The sequence below is a fragment of the Rana temporaria genome, chromosome 13 (genome assembly GCF_905171775.1).
Source record: "Rana temporaria chromosome 13, aRanTem1.1, whole genome shotgun sequence".
Taxonomy (NCBI): domain Eukaryota; kingdom Metazoa; phylum Chordata; class Amphibia; order Anura; family Ranidae; genus Rana; species Rana temporaria.
Window position 1 is genome coordinate 116,042,790 of NC_053501.1, and position 17,500 is coordinate 116,060,289.

The 17,500-nt window shown below is 51.6% G+C and overlaps 1 protein-coding gene across 1 annotated transcript in view; it reads left to right on the forward strand.

The window, feature by feature from the left end:
- Nucleotides 1-286: 286 nt before the first annotated feature.
- Nucleotides 287-17,500, forward strand: part of LOC120920592 (NACHT, LRR and PYD domains-containing protein 3-like) — a 57,065-nt gene continuing 39,851 nt past the window's right edge. Inside the window, exon 1 of the mRNA XM_040332752.1 lies at nucleotides 287-391. The gene's annotated coding sequence lies outside the window, so the exon portion shown is untranslated. The remainder of the gene's footprint in view (nucleotides 392-17,500) is intronic.

The following is a 17,500-nucleotide window of genomic DNA, read 5'->3' on the forward strand; positions in this document are numbered from 1 at the left end:
AAGGACGCCAATTCTGTTTGGGAGCCACGTCGCACGACCGCGCAATTGTCAGTTCAAGCGACGCAGTGCCGAATCGTAGAAAAAAGTGGGCCGGTCTTTGGGCAGCCAATTGGTCCGTGGCTGAAGTGGTTAAGCACATGATTAGAGCCTGAGGATCTAATAGGCTTCAAAAAAGGGGCGGGCTCGAGGCGCAGTGACGACAGCGAATGAATATTCATTATTGTCTTCCTTCTGGCCCATCAGGAAGCCCCGATTGGCCGGGGAGTCTTATGACCTCTCAGGACACACTTCCTGTTCCTGTGTGGCTGGAAGGAGAATGTCTTCCTGTGTGCTCACCGAGAGAATTGGTCAGGGCGGGGCCCCGGCTCTTCCTTCCCCCTCCTGTCTCCAGGTAAGGCATCATTCACAGGGAATAGCCGCCGTCCATCTTCCGGGGGGGGCTGATCAGCACCATCCATCTCTCGGGGGGCTGATCACCGCCATCCGTCTCTCGGGGTGGGGGGGCTGATCAGCACCACCCGTCTCCCGGGGGGGGGGGTGTTTGGGTGGGGGGCTGATCACCGCTCCCTTTCAGTCTCTGACCGTCTCCTGTACTATGTCTGCAGTCTCTGACCATCTCCTGTAGTATGTCTGCAGTCTCTGACCATCTCCTGTAGTATGTCTGCAGTCTCTGACCATCTCCTGTAGTATGTCTGCAGTCTCTGACCGTCTCCTGTAGTGTGTCTGCAGTCTCTGACCGTCTCCTGTACTGTGTCTGCAGTCTCTGACCATCTCTTGTACTATGTCTGCAGTCTCTGACCATCTCTTTTACTGTGTCTGCAGTCTCTGACCATCTCCTGTACTATGTCTGCAGTCTCTGACCATCTCCTGTACTATGTCTGCAGTCTCTGACCATCTCCTGTACTATGTCTGCAGTCTCTGACCATCTCCTGTACTATGTCTGCAGTCTCTGACCGTCTCCTGTACTGTGTCTGCAGTCTCTGACCATCTCCTGTACTGTGTCTGCAGTCTCTGACCATCTCCTGTACTGTGTCTGCAGTCTCTGACCATCTCCTGTACTGTGTCTGCAGTCTCTGACCATCTCCTGTACTGTGTCTGCAGTCTCTGACCATCTCCTGTACTGTGTCTGCAGTCTCTGACCATCTCCTGTACTGTGTCTGCAGTCTCTGACCATCTCCTGTACTGTGTCTGCAGTCTCTGACCATCTCCTGTACTGTGTCTGCAGTCTCTGACCATCTCCTGTACTGTGTCTGCAGTCTCTGACCATCTCCTGTACTGTGTCTGCAGTCTCTGACCATCTCCTGTACTGTGTCTGCAGTCTCTGACCATCTCCTGTACTGTGTCTGCAGTCTCTGACATCTCCTGTACTGTGTCTGCAGTCTCTGACCATCTCTTGTACTGTGTCTGCAGTCTCTGACCATCTCTTGTACTATGTCTGCAGTCTCTGACCATCTCTTGTACTGTGTCTGCAGTCTCTGACCATCTCCTGTACTGTGTCTGCAGTCTCTGACCATCTCCTGTACTGTGTCTGCAGTCTCTGACCATCTCCTGTACTGTGTCTGCAGTCTCTGACCATCTCCTGTACTGTGTCTGCAGTCTCTGACCATCTCCTGTACTATGTCTGCAGTCTCTGACCATCTCTTGTACTATGTCTGCAGTCTCTGACCATCTCTTGTACTGTGTCTGCAGTCTCTGACCATCTCTTGTACTATGTCTGCATAAAGTACTCCGCTTCTCTTCCTGTATTTTGTTTATTGTTAGGAGATCATATAAGGATCCCAGGGTAATGAAGATCTCGTGGGGGAGCATCTCTGTGGTTGAGTCATTGCCATAGAAACATTTGTAAAGGGGAGGAGTCAGTTAAATGACCACACCCATGTGGGGGGCGCCAGAAATATTTCAGCACCCAGGCGCCTGTGACCGTAGGATCGGCCCCGTCCACTGGTCTGGGTCTCCATAGCTCCCAACTGTCCCTGATCACGGAGAAGAGGACTGGGTCGCGAGCGCTGGGATCTTAAAGGGGACGTACATGTACGCCCTTGTGCCCAGACGTGCCATTTTGTCGACGTATATCGTCGGGCGGCAGCCCTTAAGTGGTTAAGGGGGTGTGGCAGGGGGCGTGTCCTATGCCTACATACGCCTACTAGTAGGTGTCTCGTTCCCATCTCAAAATGTTGGGAGGTGTGGGTCTCCCGCTGGCAGATGAGTATTCATACAGAACGTGCTCTCTCTAACGCCCTCCGTGCCAAGTGGAAGAACTTTTCCGGGCAGTTTAATAAAAATCATCTCTCCACTCCTCCTCCTACATATTGGAATATGTGGGGTAACCATTATAGTGTAGACATTATGGGCCAGATCTACAAAGAACTTACGGCGGCGTATATATTCATACGCCGCGTAAGTTCTACGATGCGCCGTTTTGTATCCACAAAACAAGATACGCCTAAATGTGGGCTAGATCTGACTGACGTACGCCGTCGGATCTTAGGTGCATATTTACGCTGGCCGCTAGGTGGCGCTTCCGTTGATTTCCACGTAGAGTATGCAAATTAGCTAGATACGCCGATTCTCAAACGTACGTCCGCCTGGCGCATTTTTTTTACGTCGTTTACGTAAGGCTTTTTTTGGCGTAACGCTACCTCTGCCTCTATGAGGTGTACGCAATGTTAGGTATGGACGTCGGGACAGCGTCGAATTTTCCGCCGTTTGCGTAAATCGTCCGCGAATAGGGCTTTGCGTAAGTTACGTTCACGTCGAAAGCATTGACTATTTGCGACGTGATTTCGCGCATGCGCACTGGGATACGTCCCAAAAAGCAACAATTACGTGGGGTCATACCAGATTACCATACAACACGCCCACTCCAAGCCTGCTTTGAATTACGCGGGCTTACGCCGGCAGATTTACGTTACGCCGGCCCGCATATGGGAGCAAGTTCTTTGTGGATACCCTAGGAGCCACTCTGATTTACGGCGGCGTAGCGCATATGAGATGCGCTACGCCCGTTTTTGTGGATCTGGCCCTATATGGCTACCATCTCAAACTACAACTCCCAACATTCAAGTCTATGGGCTTGCAAGGCTTTAGCTCTCCCCCTGCTGGTCAGAGGAGGGTGGTGCAGCATAAAATCAGTGGCCCAGATTCAGGTAGCAATTGCGCAGCGCAATTGCTGACTTGCGCCGGCGTAACGAGTTCTCCTGATTCAGAGAACTCGTTACGCCGACTGCAGCCTAAAATCTGCGTGGCATAAGGCTCTTATGCCACGCAGATTTTCGGCTGCATTCTAGCGATGACCGCTAGGGGGCGCTCCCATTGTGATCTGTGTATAGTATGCAAATTGCATACTAACACTGATTCACAACGTTGCGCGAGCCCTGCGTACGCAAATTATGTAGTTTGCGTAAGTCGGGTTTCGCGTAAGGTTACACATCCTAATAGCAGGCGCAGCCAATGCTATAGGATACCCGGCGTTCCCGCGTCGCGACGTTCGAATTTTACGTCGTTTGCGTAAGTGAATCGTGAATGGCGCTGGACGCCATTCACGTTCACTTTGAAGCAAATGACATCCTTGCGACGTCATTTGCCGCAATGCACGTCGGGAAAGTTTCCCGACGGAGCATGCGCTGTACGCTCGGCGCGGGAGCGCGCCTAATTTAAATGATTCCCGCCCCCGGCGGGATCATTTACATTGCGCGCGCTTACGCCGGGCAATTTTGCCGGCGCGCCCTCGCAATTTACGGAGCTACTGCTCCGTGAATCGAGGGCAGCGCAAATTATTTGCGGGGGCGCAGGGCAAAATCGTTGCCCTGTGCCTCCGCAAATAATGCGCAAGTCGTACCTGAATCCGGGCCCATATGTCGGTGGAGGGCGAGAAGAATAAAGTGCGAATGTCGCCATCTCTATATTCCCGTAGCCCAGCACTTGGCGGCATAAAGACGACTTCCATTCCGCTGGATATTTTAGAGAGCCTTGTGGAGGAATCCGATCCATATTTTACCAACATATAAATTCGATTTCTCGGATAAATTCCCGAAGGACTTTGTATAAATTCACACACATCATCAGCATTCCGCGGTCGGTGGGAGAAGGTAGATATTCCCGTCGGTGATAAGACCTCTGGGGGGGGGGCGGATGTGGGTCTCCCAGGCGATCCGATTTCGCCGCGTGGCATTTCTGCGCTGAGATATGGGGGCTGATCCTTATCAATTAATGATCCGCGACTCGCTCATTAGTGTGATCTTTTCATCATGAAGAAGGTTGTGATATTTCCTAATGTACTTTGTTTTCTGCTGAGACCTTGGAGAAGGTTATGCCGACTCAGCGGGCAGTCAGGCCAATCAGCATCTGTTCTTAACTATAGGCATTGACAGCCAGGAGCACGCAGCTTCTATCAATGTGAGCAGGGCCACTTAATGCAAGGGCATGCCTGGCCACAATAATCTTGCATTAGATCATACTTGCCAACTGTCCCGGATTTGCTGGGACAGTCATGCTTTTTACTAAACTGTCCCGATAGGGTCGTGTCCCAGGAAGCGTCCCAGAACCTATACTGTGCCCTCCTGATCCCAGTATTGTGCCCTTCTGACCACCCCCCCACTGTACTGTGCCCTTCTGCATTCCCCCTATACTGTGCCCTCCTGATCCCAGTATTGTGCCCTTCTGACCACCCCCCCCACTGTACTGTGCCCTTCTGCATTCCCCCTATACTGTGCCCTCCTGATCCCAGTGTTTGTGCCCTTCTGACCACCCCCCCACTGCACTGTGCCCTTCTGCATTCCCCTTCTGACCCCCACCCCCATACTGTGCCCTCCTGATCCCAGTATTGTGCCCTCCTGCCCCCCCCCCCTGTACTGTGCCCTTCTGCATCCCCCTATACTGTTTTATCCTGATCCCAGTGTTGTGTCCTTCTGCATTCCCCCTTTACTGTGCCCTCCTGATCCCAGTGTTGTGCCCTTCTGCCCCCCCCATACTGTGCCCTCCTGCCCCCTCCTGTACTGTGCTCCTCTGCATCCCTCCTGTACTGTGCCCTTCTGCATTCCCCCTATACTGTGCCCTCCTGATCCCAGTGTTGTGCCCTTCTGACCCCCCCCCCCATACTGTGCCCTCCTGATCCCAGTATTTTGCCCTCCTGCCCCCCCCCCATACTGTCCCCTTCTGTATCCCTCCTGTACTGTGCCCCTCTGCATTCCCCCTATACTGTGCCCTCCTGATCCCAGTGTTATGCCCTTCTGACCCCCCCCCATACTGTGCCCTCCTGATCCCAGTATTTTGCCCTCCTGCCCCCCCCTATACTGTGCCCTTCTGTATCCCTCCTGTACTGTGCCCCTCTGCATTCCCCCTATACTGTGCCCTCCTGATCCCAGTGTTGTGCCCTTCTGCCCCCCCCCCCACTGTACTGTGCCCTTCTGCATTCCCCCTATACTGTGCCCTCCTGATCCCAGTGTTGTGCCCTTCTCCCCCCCCCCCCGTACTGTGCCCTTCTGCATCCCCCTATACTGTTTTCTCCTGATCCCAGTGTTGTGCCCTTCTGCATTCCCCCTATACTGTGCCCTCCTAATCCCAGTGTTGTGCTTTTCTGCCCCCCCCCCCTCCTGTACTGTGCCCTTCTGCATTCCCCCTATACTGTGCCCTCCTGATCCCAGTGTTGTGCCCTTCTGACCCCCCCGTACTGTGCCCTCCTGATCGCAGTATTGTGCCCTCCTGCCCCCCCCTGTACTGTGCCCTTCTGTATCCCTCCTGTACTGTGCCCTCCTTATCCCAGTGCTGTGCCCTTCTGACCCCCCCCGTACTGTGCCCTCCTGATCCCAGTGTTGTGCCCTTCTCCACCCCCCCCCCCCCCCCCGTACTATGCCCCTCTGCATTCCCCCTGTACTGTGCCCTTTGTGTTGACTAGACTTTGATTTATGGAATATTTTCATTTTGTAAAATCGATTTTATTGAAAGTACCAATGAATATATGTTTAATTCTATCAACTATTTATACTTTATTTCTTGAAAGTAGGTGTGTAAATTGGGGCAAGATGGTGGGGCCCCAGTGCAGTACTTTGCCCAGGGGCCCATGATGCTATTAAGACAGCCCTGAATGCGGGTGTGGAGACGAGTGCGGGTGTGGAGACGAGTGCGGGTGTGGAGACGAGTGCGTGTGTGGAGATGAGTGCGGGTGTAGAGATGAGTGCGTGTGTGGAGATAAGTGCGTGTGTGGAGATGAGTGCGTGTGTGGAGATGAGTGCGTGTGTGGAGATGAGTGCGGGTGTAGAGATGAGTGCGTGTGTGGAGATAAGTGCGTGTGTGGAGATGAGTGCGGGTGTGGAGATGAGTGCGGGTGTGGAGACGAGTGCGGGTGTGGAGACGAGTGCGGGTGTGGAGACGAGTGCGGGTGTGGAGATCAATGCTGGGACGTTGTTTTCTCTTGCGGGTTCTCACAGTCTGGAGCGCTAACACACACAGTTCATATAAACAAATGATCTTACTTGATTGCAGGGATCTCGGACTGCTGTGCCCGCATTCTCCACCAACTGTAAAGCGCTCAAGTGTAGTGCTTTAAGGACATCCAGGGGGGGCAACGGGGCAATTGCCACCCCCCTGAGAAATTAGTGTTCGTTGCGGAACTTCGGGCTCCACGGGCGGGTGACAGCGTGAGCTGCCGGGTGCCTTGGTGTGTGGGCGGGCGGCAAATCAGAGTCAGAGAGTGGGCGGTCAGCTGGTCGGCTCTGTGGGTGAGCGGGCGGCTGGCCAATCAACAAGCCGGCGGCCGGGGGGGGGGGTGACAGCTTGTGGCAGGTGACAATCCGCAACTTCTGGCAGGCAAGTGACATTCCGCAACATGTGGCAGGTGACGTGGCAAGTGACATTCCGCAACTTGTGGCAGGTGACGTGGCAAGTGACAATCTGCATCTGGTGGCAGGCAAGTGACAATCTGCATCTGGTGGCAGGCAAGTGACAATCTGCATCTGGTGGCAGGCAAGTGACAATCTGCATCTGGTGGCAGACAAGTGACAATCTGCATCTGGTGGCAGGCAAGTGACAATCCGCAACTTGTGACAATCCGCAACTTCTGGCAGACAAGTGACAATCCGCAACTTCTGGCAGACAAGTGACAATCCGCAACTTCTGGCAGACAAGTGACAATCCGCAACTTCTGGCAGACAAGTGACAATCCGCAACTTGTGGCAGGTGACATGGCAAGTGACAATCCGCAACTTCTGGCAGACAAGTGACAATCCGCAACTTCTGGCAGACAAGTGACAATCCGCAACTTCTGGCAGACAAGTGACAATCCGCAACTTCTGGCAGACAAGTGACAATCCGCAACTTGTGGCAGGTGACATGGCAAGTGACAATCCGCAACTTGTGGCAGACAAGTGACAATCTGCATCTGGTGGCAGGCAAGTGACAATCCTCAACTTGTGGCAAGTGACAATCTGCATCTGGTGGCAAGGGACAATCCGAAACTTGTGGCAGGTGACGTGGCAAGTGGTTAATCATTCTGTGAAAACTGCACTTTCTGTGTGTCCGAGGGGCAGAAACGAATGTTATTCATTCATGCAGAGTAGAGTAAATCAGTAAAACGATACATTAGAACCACTAAAAGGCGCTGTTGGTTATAGAAAAGAAATGGTATGATTGTCGGCTCCATCTAGTGGCCATAAAGGTGTATTATGCCACTATTTCTAACGATGGAATGACATTTGCACAGAACGAATGTACACGCATTATGATTGGCCCTTGGAAATATATTGGTACAATAAACTTTGTAAGAGACTTTTCCATTTCTGATTGGTCGGCTGCCAACCTTGCTGAGTCTGGTTCCTCCAGTAGCGGTGTCAGTCCTGTGAGGGCTCCAGGAATGCGCGGTAATACGATTATTTGTGAAATACAAACACGTGACCGGTCCTCTTTAATCCCGGGAAAGGATAAAAGGATTCGGATCTCCAGAGGAGACTGAGACCCTCCAGCCGCCTCGGTCCTCAAATCTCATTAATATTCAGCGTTCCTGCGCCGAGAGACATCGCCAAGGGAACCCGGGCCGCCATCTCTGCAGCGGGGGAGGGGGGGGGGACGCCAACTTCCACAAATCTTTCCTGTGAAAGGCCCGAGTCCGGGCTGCAGAACGCAATCCGGGAGATTCTCCCCACATCGCCCAACCTTCCCGTCCTCCACCTTAACCCCTTCAATACCGGCCACTGTCACCCCCCCCCCCCCCCCCCCCCGCCCAGGACAATTTTCAGCTTTCAGCGCTGTCGCACTTTGAATGACAATTACACGGTCATACAACACTGTACCCAACCTAAATTTTTATAATTCTCTTCCCACAAAAAAAAAAAAAAATGTTTCTTTTGGTGGTATTTGATCACCTCTGCGGGTTTTATTTTTTGCTAAACTAAAAAAGACCCAAATTTGGGATTTTTTTTTTTTTTTTTTTAAGTTTCTATCATAAAATTTTGTTTTCCCCTTCACTGGCGGGCACTGATGAGGCAGGACTCATGGGCACTGATGAGGCAGGACTCATGGGCACTGATGAGGCAGGACTCATGGGCACTGATGAGGCAGGACTCATGGGCACTGATGAGGAAGGACTCATGGGCACTGATGAGGCAGGACTCATGGGCACTGATGAGGAAGGACTCATGGGCACTGATGAGGAAGGACTCATGGGCACTGTTGAGTTGGCACTGATAAAGTGTCACTAATGGGCACTGATGAGGAGGCACTGATATGTAGAATTGAGGAGCACTGATAGGTAGCACTGATATGCTGCACTGATGGGCACTGATATGCCGCACTGTTGGGCAGCACTGATGATGAGGTACTGACAGGTGTTACTGCTGGGCACTGACTGGCACTGTGGTGGGCCGGGATTGGCACTTGCTTTTTTTTTCTAGGCACTGTCTGGGCATGTCGTTTTTACATTTGAGGGGGCTGTGCAGATAATCAATGTGCTGATTATCAGCACAGAACCGCCGCCCCCCCCCCTCTGACAGGGAGAGCCGCCAATTGGCTTTCCCTGTTAGCATGAAGCGAGAAATGCCGTTTACCGGCACTTCCTGTTTTACGCGATGATCAGCTGTGATTGGTCACAGCTGATCACGTGGTAAGAAGTCGCCTCCAAAGTCGGATCAGTGTCTTAACTGAAGCAACTTTACAGGAAGAGAAAATAGTTTTCTCAGGCAAACCCCTCCCTCCCACAGAGCTGATTAGTGTTTGATTGGCCACTGGCAAAGTTGCCTGTCCTGGAGGCGACTTGAAGTTGCCTCGAAGTTGCCTCGATGGGCCAGATTCAAGAAGCAATTGCGCCTGTGTAACCATAGGTTACACAGCGCAATTGCTTACTTGCTCTGGCGTAGCGAATGCTCCTGATTCAGGAACATCGCTACGCCGACTGCAGCCTAAAATCTGCGCGGCATAAGGCTCTTACGCCACGCAGATTTTAGGCTGCATTCTTGCGTTGGCCGCTAGGGGGCGCTCCCATTGTGATCAGCGTATAGTATGCAAATTGCATACTAACACCGATTCACAACGTTGCGCGAGCCCTGCGTACGCAAATTACGTAGTTTGCGTACGTCGGGTTTCGTCACGTTCACTTTGAAGCAAATGACGTCCTTGCGACGTCATTTGCCGCAATGCACGTCGGGAAAGATTCCCGACGGAGCATGCGCTGTATGCTCGGCGCGGGAGCGCGCCTAATTTAAATGATTCCCGCCCACCGGCGGGATCATTTAACTTGCGCGCGCTTACGCCGGGCAAATTTGCCGGCGCGCCCTCGCAGTTCACGGAGCTACTGCTCCGTGAATCGAGGGCAGCGCAAAATATTTGCGGGGGCGCAGGGCAAAATTGTTGCCCTGCGCCTCCGCAAATATAGCGCAGATCTCTTTGAATCTGGGCCGATGTTGCCTCGATATGTTGCCTCGATGTTGCCTCGAAGTTTCCTCGAGATGTTTCCTCGAAGTTGCCTCGATGTTGCCTCGATGTTGCCTCGATGTTGCCTCGATGTTGCCTCGATGTTGCCTCGATGTTGCCTTGAAGTTGCCTCGATGTTGCCTCGCAAAGTTGTGCTGACTTTCATGTCGCTGTAGTGTGAACCGGCACTTATAGTTTCTCTTCTGCTGACTGGTCCTGACTTTAGGTCATGGCCAAATCATCCCGGGTGTGGAGGAACGGGGCGAAGGTTGCGTTTCGATCTCGTACAATTGCCGTTATCTCTGACTCTGGACCACCAGAGCTTCTCCTTCCGCTTCCAGAAGCCTTCAAAGACCTCGATTTTTGGAGATTTCGGAGCCCTGCTGGTGGGACAACAAACCCTTCATACAAAATATTTCATATCAAACCGACTAGACTTTGTCTTCTCCACAGCGGGATCCTCCTTCTGACAGAAGTCTTCTGAGGTGGGAACACAAAGTTCTGGAGCTGAAAGCCAAGTTTAGTTTTTTATTATATACAAAGCAATCCGAAGATAGGAACACAACAGACCCAGAACCCCAGAGATCTCCCGGACTTTCCATAAACAAGAGCCGCAGTCACAAAGAGTATCGCAAAAACATTTCCTTGGAAAACAGATGAAAGACGGCATTTTAAAGGGACGTGGACTTCTTTTATTCTTTTTTTTTTAGATGTTATTTAATCATTGTGTTAATATATAGGAAGAAAAATAAATCCAAGTCTCCGGAGATATTCCAATGATGAGAAGAATGGAACTCCAGGTAGATGGCTCCAGAAATAGCCGATGTATGAAATCTCTACAGGTTACATGTTGTATGTTGTCATCAGTTTTATGTATTATGTGCTTTTTTTTTATATAATCTTTATTTATCCATAAAGAGATTTTTTTTTTTTTTTTTCATTATACAACAGCAAAGCAAAAAATAGAAAAATATAAAAGGACGAAGAGGGTGTATACAATGCCGTCCAACCATACAATCAGAAAATACAAATGAACCGAGGGCCCAGTCGAACACCTCGCAGACCAAATAATAAGGACGAAGGTTACACTTGCAAGGTTAAATAACATATAAACCAAAACAACTTGAAGTTGTCCCTAAATAGTCCGCCATGTGCAAGGGCCCATAAAAGAAAAGGTAGATCATCTTGGTCAGGCCGGCAAGTAGCAACAGGAACATAATAAGAATCAGAAAACAAGAACAAAAAATTAAAGAGAGGACGTACCCATAAGCATCCAAACAGTCCAGCAACAGATATGGTCACATACACAGTGGTTTCTTGGGGAAGAGTACAGGGAGGGAAGAGAGGGAAAAGGGAAACAGACCCAGTCACCGTCCCTCATCTACCTGGAGTTAAGGCGTGAGAGGTATAGCTGTGTCTCCCTCCCCCTCCCCCACATAGTGCAGCCAGGTAGCCCAGATCCCGTACCATTTGTCGTATTCGTCCCTATGCCTCGCCATCCACTCCTCCGCCGACCTGACATTATTCACCATCCGAATCCAGTCCAAACGGGACGGGACCCGGCTGGTCTTCCAGAAAATAGGAATCAGTCTCCTAGCCGCATTCAAAAGGTGCGGTAGCACTGATTTTCGGTACAGGCCAAGGGGGACGGCGGGAACATGCAGGAGGAAATTCATCGGGGAGTCTGGCAGGTCCACATCAAGGATGGAATTGACTTGAGACCTAATATCCAGCCAAAATGAGCGCAACTTAGGGCATTCCCACCAGATGTGTAGAAAAGTGCCCCTATGACCGCAGTCCCGCCAACAGGAATCTGAGGTCATTGGGTAGATCTGCTTAAGTCTAGTGGGTACCCTGTACCATCTGGTCAAAACCTTATACCCGTTTTCCTGCATTTTCGTGTCCACTGAGCTAGAATGTGTGAGACGGTACAACTGGCTGAGCTGGTTATCAGTAAACGTATGCTGCAAATCTCTCTCCCACTCCCGGATGTAAGCAGGTCTCCCACGAGAACTCCGGTCCTGCAAGAGACCATAAAGTATAGATATAGCATGGGGGACAGGGGAAGAGGACATACAGAGCTTCTCAAAAGGGGTAGCAGATGTGGGGGAGCGTATGGTATGGGGCAGGCCCTGTGCAAAATGATGAAGCTGCCCATGCCTCCAGCTATCCATTGGAAACCCCCCATATTGGGCCCTAAGTTCCCCCAGGGAGAGTAGGCCCCGATCTTGGAAAAACCTGCCACAACGCAGTTCGCCGTCCGCTGTCCAGGAGCGCAAAAAGGACGGATGTTCCCCCGGTAGAAACCAGGGGAAGCCCCCTAGAGGTGCCAGAGGGGAAAAAGGGGGGGCAAGGTCTCCCGTCTTATTCATAGCATCCCATAATTTCAGGGCGTGAGTGGACATTAGGGAAACATGGGACGACAGACCCCTTTGTGAGTGGGGAAGCCAAGGGGCATGGGATAGGTTACGGCCTGCCATAAATTTTTCCAAAGGGACCCATTTCTTAGAGGACACTCCATGGTGCCAGTCTAAAATTCTCTGAAGGGCAATAGCTTCGTAATACTTGCGAATGTCAGGGACACCCATACCTCCTAGTCGTTTGGGCCTCTGCAAAATACGGAGAGCTAGACGGGGACTTCTACCCTGCCAGATGTATCGGAGAAACGCACTGTTAAGGCTCAAGAAAAAAGACCTAGGCAAAGAGATAGGCACCATTTGGAGGAAAAACAAAATGCGAGGAAGCACATTCATCTTTAACACACTGACTCGGCCCATCCACGAGAATACCTCCCTGTCCCAACGGTGTAAGTCCGCCTTAATGGTGGAAAGCAAATGGACGTAATTACTAGAATATAATTGAGAGTAAAGGGGGGTGAGGTATACCCCCAAATATTTCATGTGGGTGGGACACCATGTAAAGGGGAAGGAGGATTGCAACCGTGTACGCAGATCCGACGGGACCTTTAACGATAGAATTTCGGACTTCGCAAAGTTAATTTTGAAGTTAGAAATGGAGCCAAAAGTCCGAAGTTCCATCATAATATTGGGCAGGGAAAGCAGGGGGTTCGCTACATAAAAGAGGACATCATCCGCGTAGGCAGAGAGCTTATGTTCCTGAGATCCAACGCAAAAACCCCTAATATCAGGGTTAGAACGTATCTTACTAAGCAGAGGCTCCAGGGTGAGGGCAAAAATAAGGGGCGACAGTGGGCAGCCCTGTCTCGTCCCATTCCCAATAGGGAAAGGGTCAGAAAGAGTACCGTTTACCCTAACCCGAGCCTCTGGCTTACTATACAAGGAGGAGACCCAAGAAAGCATTTTCGGCCCGAGTCCCAATTTAGACAGCACCGCCCGCAGATATGTCCAATCCACCCTGTCAAAAGCCTTCTCGGCATCCGTGGACAGGAGGAGACAGGGTGGATGGTCCGTCTGCATTTGTACCCACTGGATCAGCTGAATGGCCCTATTCGAATTATCCCGCGCTTCTCGACCAGCAATAAACCCCGTTTGATCGGCGTGAACAAGAGAGGGAAGAAGGGGTTGCAAGCGGTTCGCTAAAATTTTCGCTAGAATTTTAATATCGGTATTTAAGAGCGAGATCGGTCTGTAATTACCCGGAACCATGCAATCCTTCCCCTCCTTGGGCAGCACTGAAATATGGGCTAGCAGGCCCTCCTTAGGCATAGGGGTGCCTGCGGCCAGCGCGTTAAAGTAAGTGCACATGTGGCCCGAGATCAGGGGGAGAAAAACACGGTAGTAGGCATTTGTGTAGCCATCAGGGCCAGGGCTTTTCCCCGACGGTAGGTTTTTTACAACGATTTCCAGCTCCTCCGAGGTGATCGGAGACTCTAGAACCTTACATGTTTCGAGGGGGAGTCGGGGGACATGGGCCTCCGCCAGATACTCGCGGATACGGTCCTGCTTCTGCGTTTCAGTTAGACCCGGGAGTGTGGCAGGCAGCTGATACAGTCGGGCATAATAGTCCTTAAAAACGGCCGCAATTTTAGAGGGGTGAACCACTGGGGGACCCGTCCCTATTTGGAGCTTATGTACATGGCCCGAATCGCGTTGCCTCCTCAGAGCTCTGGCAAGGAGACGCCCACACTTGTTACCATATTCGTAAAATTTATATGACACACGACGCAGACGATCACGTATACGGGTGTCAAGTAAAGTAGCTAGCTCCACGCGGAGGGCTTCAAGGTTGGCCAACAGCTCCGGCGTTAAGCGTCTCTTATGCGCGACCTCCGCGATTTGTATTTTCCGCAGCAGGGATTGAAGGTCTCCCTCCCGCACCTTTTTCAGACGCGCTCCCTGGGATATAAGCTCCCCCCGTACAACCGCCTTGTGCCCCTCCCAAACCGATGCCGCCCCTACCTCAGCCGAGGCATTTTCTGAGAAGTAACAGGTGATAACGTCGGAGGTGCTTTTGAGGGCAACGGCGTCGTCCAAAATATTTTCATTTAGGCGCCAGGTCCAGGACCTAGCACCTGAAACCAGTGGGTGTACAGATAAGGAAATCGGGGCGTGATCCGACATGGTGATGGAACCAATCGACGCGCCGGACAGCGAGTCCAGGGTGTACTGGTCCATCAGCAGTAGGTCTATCCGGGTATACACAGCGTGGGTTGCCGAATAATAACTAAAATCTTTTACCCTCGGGTGGAGTGTTCTCCAGCAATCCACAAGATGGTAGGCTTGTAGGGTCTTCCTAAAACGTTTTAGGAAAGCAAATGAGTGGGCAGAGTGCCCCGAGGACGTATCCATTTCTGGATCAGGGCTGACATTAAAATCCCCCCCTAAAATCAGCTGACCTTCCCGGAAATGGGAAAGGGAGTCCAGAAGGGAGTCCAGGAAGGTGAGCTGACCCGAATTCGGTGCATACACGGTTGCAAAAGTAAACTTACGACCCAGGATGTTCCCCTTAATAAAAACAAATCTACCATGTGGGTCCGTCAATTGATCGGACAAAACAAAAGGGCAGGACCTGTGTATAGCTATAGCAACCCCACTAGATTTGGAGCGGGTCGAGTTGCTAAGAAACCATTGGGAGTAGAGGTGTGTGGGTAGGCGGGGGACCGAGTCAGTGCGAAAGTGCGTCTCCTGCAAAAAAAGAATGTGTGCCCCCAGGCGTTTAGTCTCGAGCCACAACTTACTGCGTTTGTTGGGGGAACCGAGCCCACGGACGTTGTAGGAAACCACCTTCAAGGAAGCCATAGGGTAAATTTTTGGGGAGCCCCCCTTAGCCAGGAGGGGTGAGAGACCTGCAGCCATTTGGACCGGGATGCAATGGGTACCGAGAAAAACATTAAAGACAAAAGAAAAAAAAAAGTCATGAAAAACAAAAGAAACAACGGCAAAACAAAACGGAACAAATAATAGCCTCCATAAGGGAGACGGTTTAAAGACCTCCCGAGGCATCCAAGTCTGGTTGGTCGGGGACCTCCACCCAGCAAGTAAACCTGCGAAAGGAGAAGGTCAGCGAGCAACCCAGAATCCCAAACATGGGACATGACTCCGTGGAGTCGGCCTACGTGGGGGAAGAAGCGCAACATGAGGTGCGAGCCCGTCCATAGGGAGCGAGCCCGCCACATATCACTAGAGTGGCATAGCAGCCACAAGGGCGCATCTGCCTAATTTAAACGATTACCGAAGCAGCTTTAGAAGTACTAAAACCAGCCAAATACAGTGAGGTAATAATAACAGTGCCTTCAACTTGAGCGTACATAAAAGAATAGAAAAAAAAAAGGAGAGGGGAAGGAAAGCCCTGGTAGACAGTTCACAGCCAACCAAGAATCAATGGGCTCTTCAGGTTCCCCTCTGGGGGGGAGTTGAGGGCTGAAGAGCCAGGTCCTCCTGGGGGGGATCCACCCGGGGGCGACGTCTGTTGCGACCCTTACGGCGGGCCATGCGCCAAGGTTGTGATTGCATGGGCATGGGGATCTCTGGAGCAGTCTTCCAATCCGGAACCTCGATGGCAGGGAGGCCCAGTTTCTGTAAGAATTGTGGCAGATCATCCACGGTGCGTAGCACAACTTGGCGTCCATCTTTAGTCACGGAGAGCTGGAAAGGGAAGCCCCATCTGTAAGGCAACTGAGCATCCTGTAGGGCTGCCAGTAACGGCTTCAAAGCCCGGCGTTGCATCAGGGTGCGTCTTGAGATGTCCGGGAAAAAGGACACCTGCGCTCCATCAAAGTCCACCTGGCGTACACCTCGGACATGGGCCATTATGCTCTCCTTCAAGGAATATTTATGCAGCTTGCATATTATGTCCCGTGGTTTATCAGGGTCATCCGACGGTGGGCGCAACGCCCTATGTGCCCGATCAATCTCAATGCGATCAGGAGCATCTCGGCCAAGTACCTGCTTAAAGAGGCCCTGTAATGAAGGAACAATGTCCCTGGGGCCGGTGGCTTCAGGCAAGCCCCTGATACGTATATTAACCCTGCGGCTTCTGTTTTCGAAGTCATCCATTTGGTCAATAAGGGCCTCGATCCTGCGGTCCTGCCTCTTGCAGTGTTCATGGAGAGACTGTAGAGCCGGGGTAACCACATCCCACTGTGCCTCCAGGTCCTCTAATCTACCCCCAATATGCGCAGTGTCCGCCTGCAAGGCCTCAATGTCCTGCCTGAGGGCCTTCTCGACCCTGCCAGCAAACAGTTCCAAGTCTGCTTTCGTGGGGAGGGCCAGAATGTGTGCTCTGAGGTCTGCATCCCCCATCATCTCATTCAGGGGCACTGCTGGCTGCAGGGAGCAGACCGTGCTGGCAGGGGAGGTGGGAGGCTGGAGCGAAGGAGTAGGAGAGGGCGGCTGCGGTGAGGGAATAGGGGAGGCTGCGTGCGGGGCCTTGTACCTGGTAGCCGGCGCCATCTTGGAAGTCCCAGGCGCGTGTCCCCGCTCCAAGAAATATACATCCAGCGAACCGGATCGGTGCCGGGTGGACCGCTGCGGTTGCGGTGAGGTCTTCCGCGATTTAGCTGGCATAGTGACGGGCCAAAGAGATCCAGCGAACGGCTGCTACGGGTGCTGTATATGCGGCGGGCGGACGGAGCTCCTCACAGACACGTCCTCACACGTCCATGCCGCGGCCACCGTATTATGTGCTTTTAATGTAGAAGTCTATACTTTATTTTTTATTTTTTTTGCCTTTAACCCCTTCAATACCGGGCACTTTGGCCCCTTCCTGCCCAGGAAAATGTTCAGCTTTCAGCGCTGTCACACTTTGAATGACAATTGCGCGGTCGTGCTACACTGTACCTAAACTAAAATTTTATCCTTTTCTTCCCACAAATAGAGATTTCTTTTGGTGGTATTTGATCACCTCTGCGGTTTTTATTTTTTGCTAAACAAACTAAAAAAAATTTTTTTTTCTTAGTTTCTGTCATAAAATTTTGTTTTCCCCTTCACTGACAAGCACTGATGAGGCGGCACTGATGAGTTGGCACTGATAAGGAGCCACTGATATGTAGAATTGATGGTCACTGATAGGCAGCACTGATGGGCACCAATAAGCGGCACTGATGGGCACTGATAGGTGGCACTAATGGGCAACACTGATATGTAGAATTGATAGACACTGATAGGCGGTACTGATGGGCACC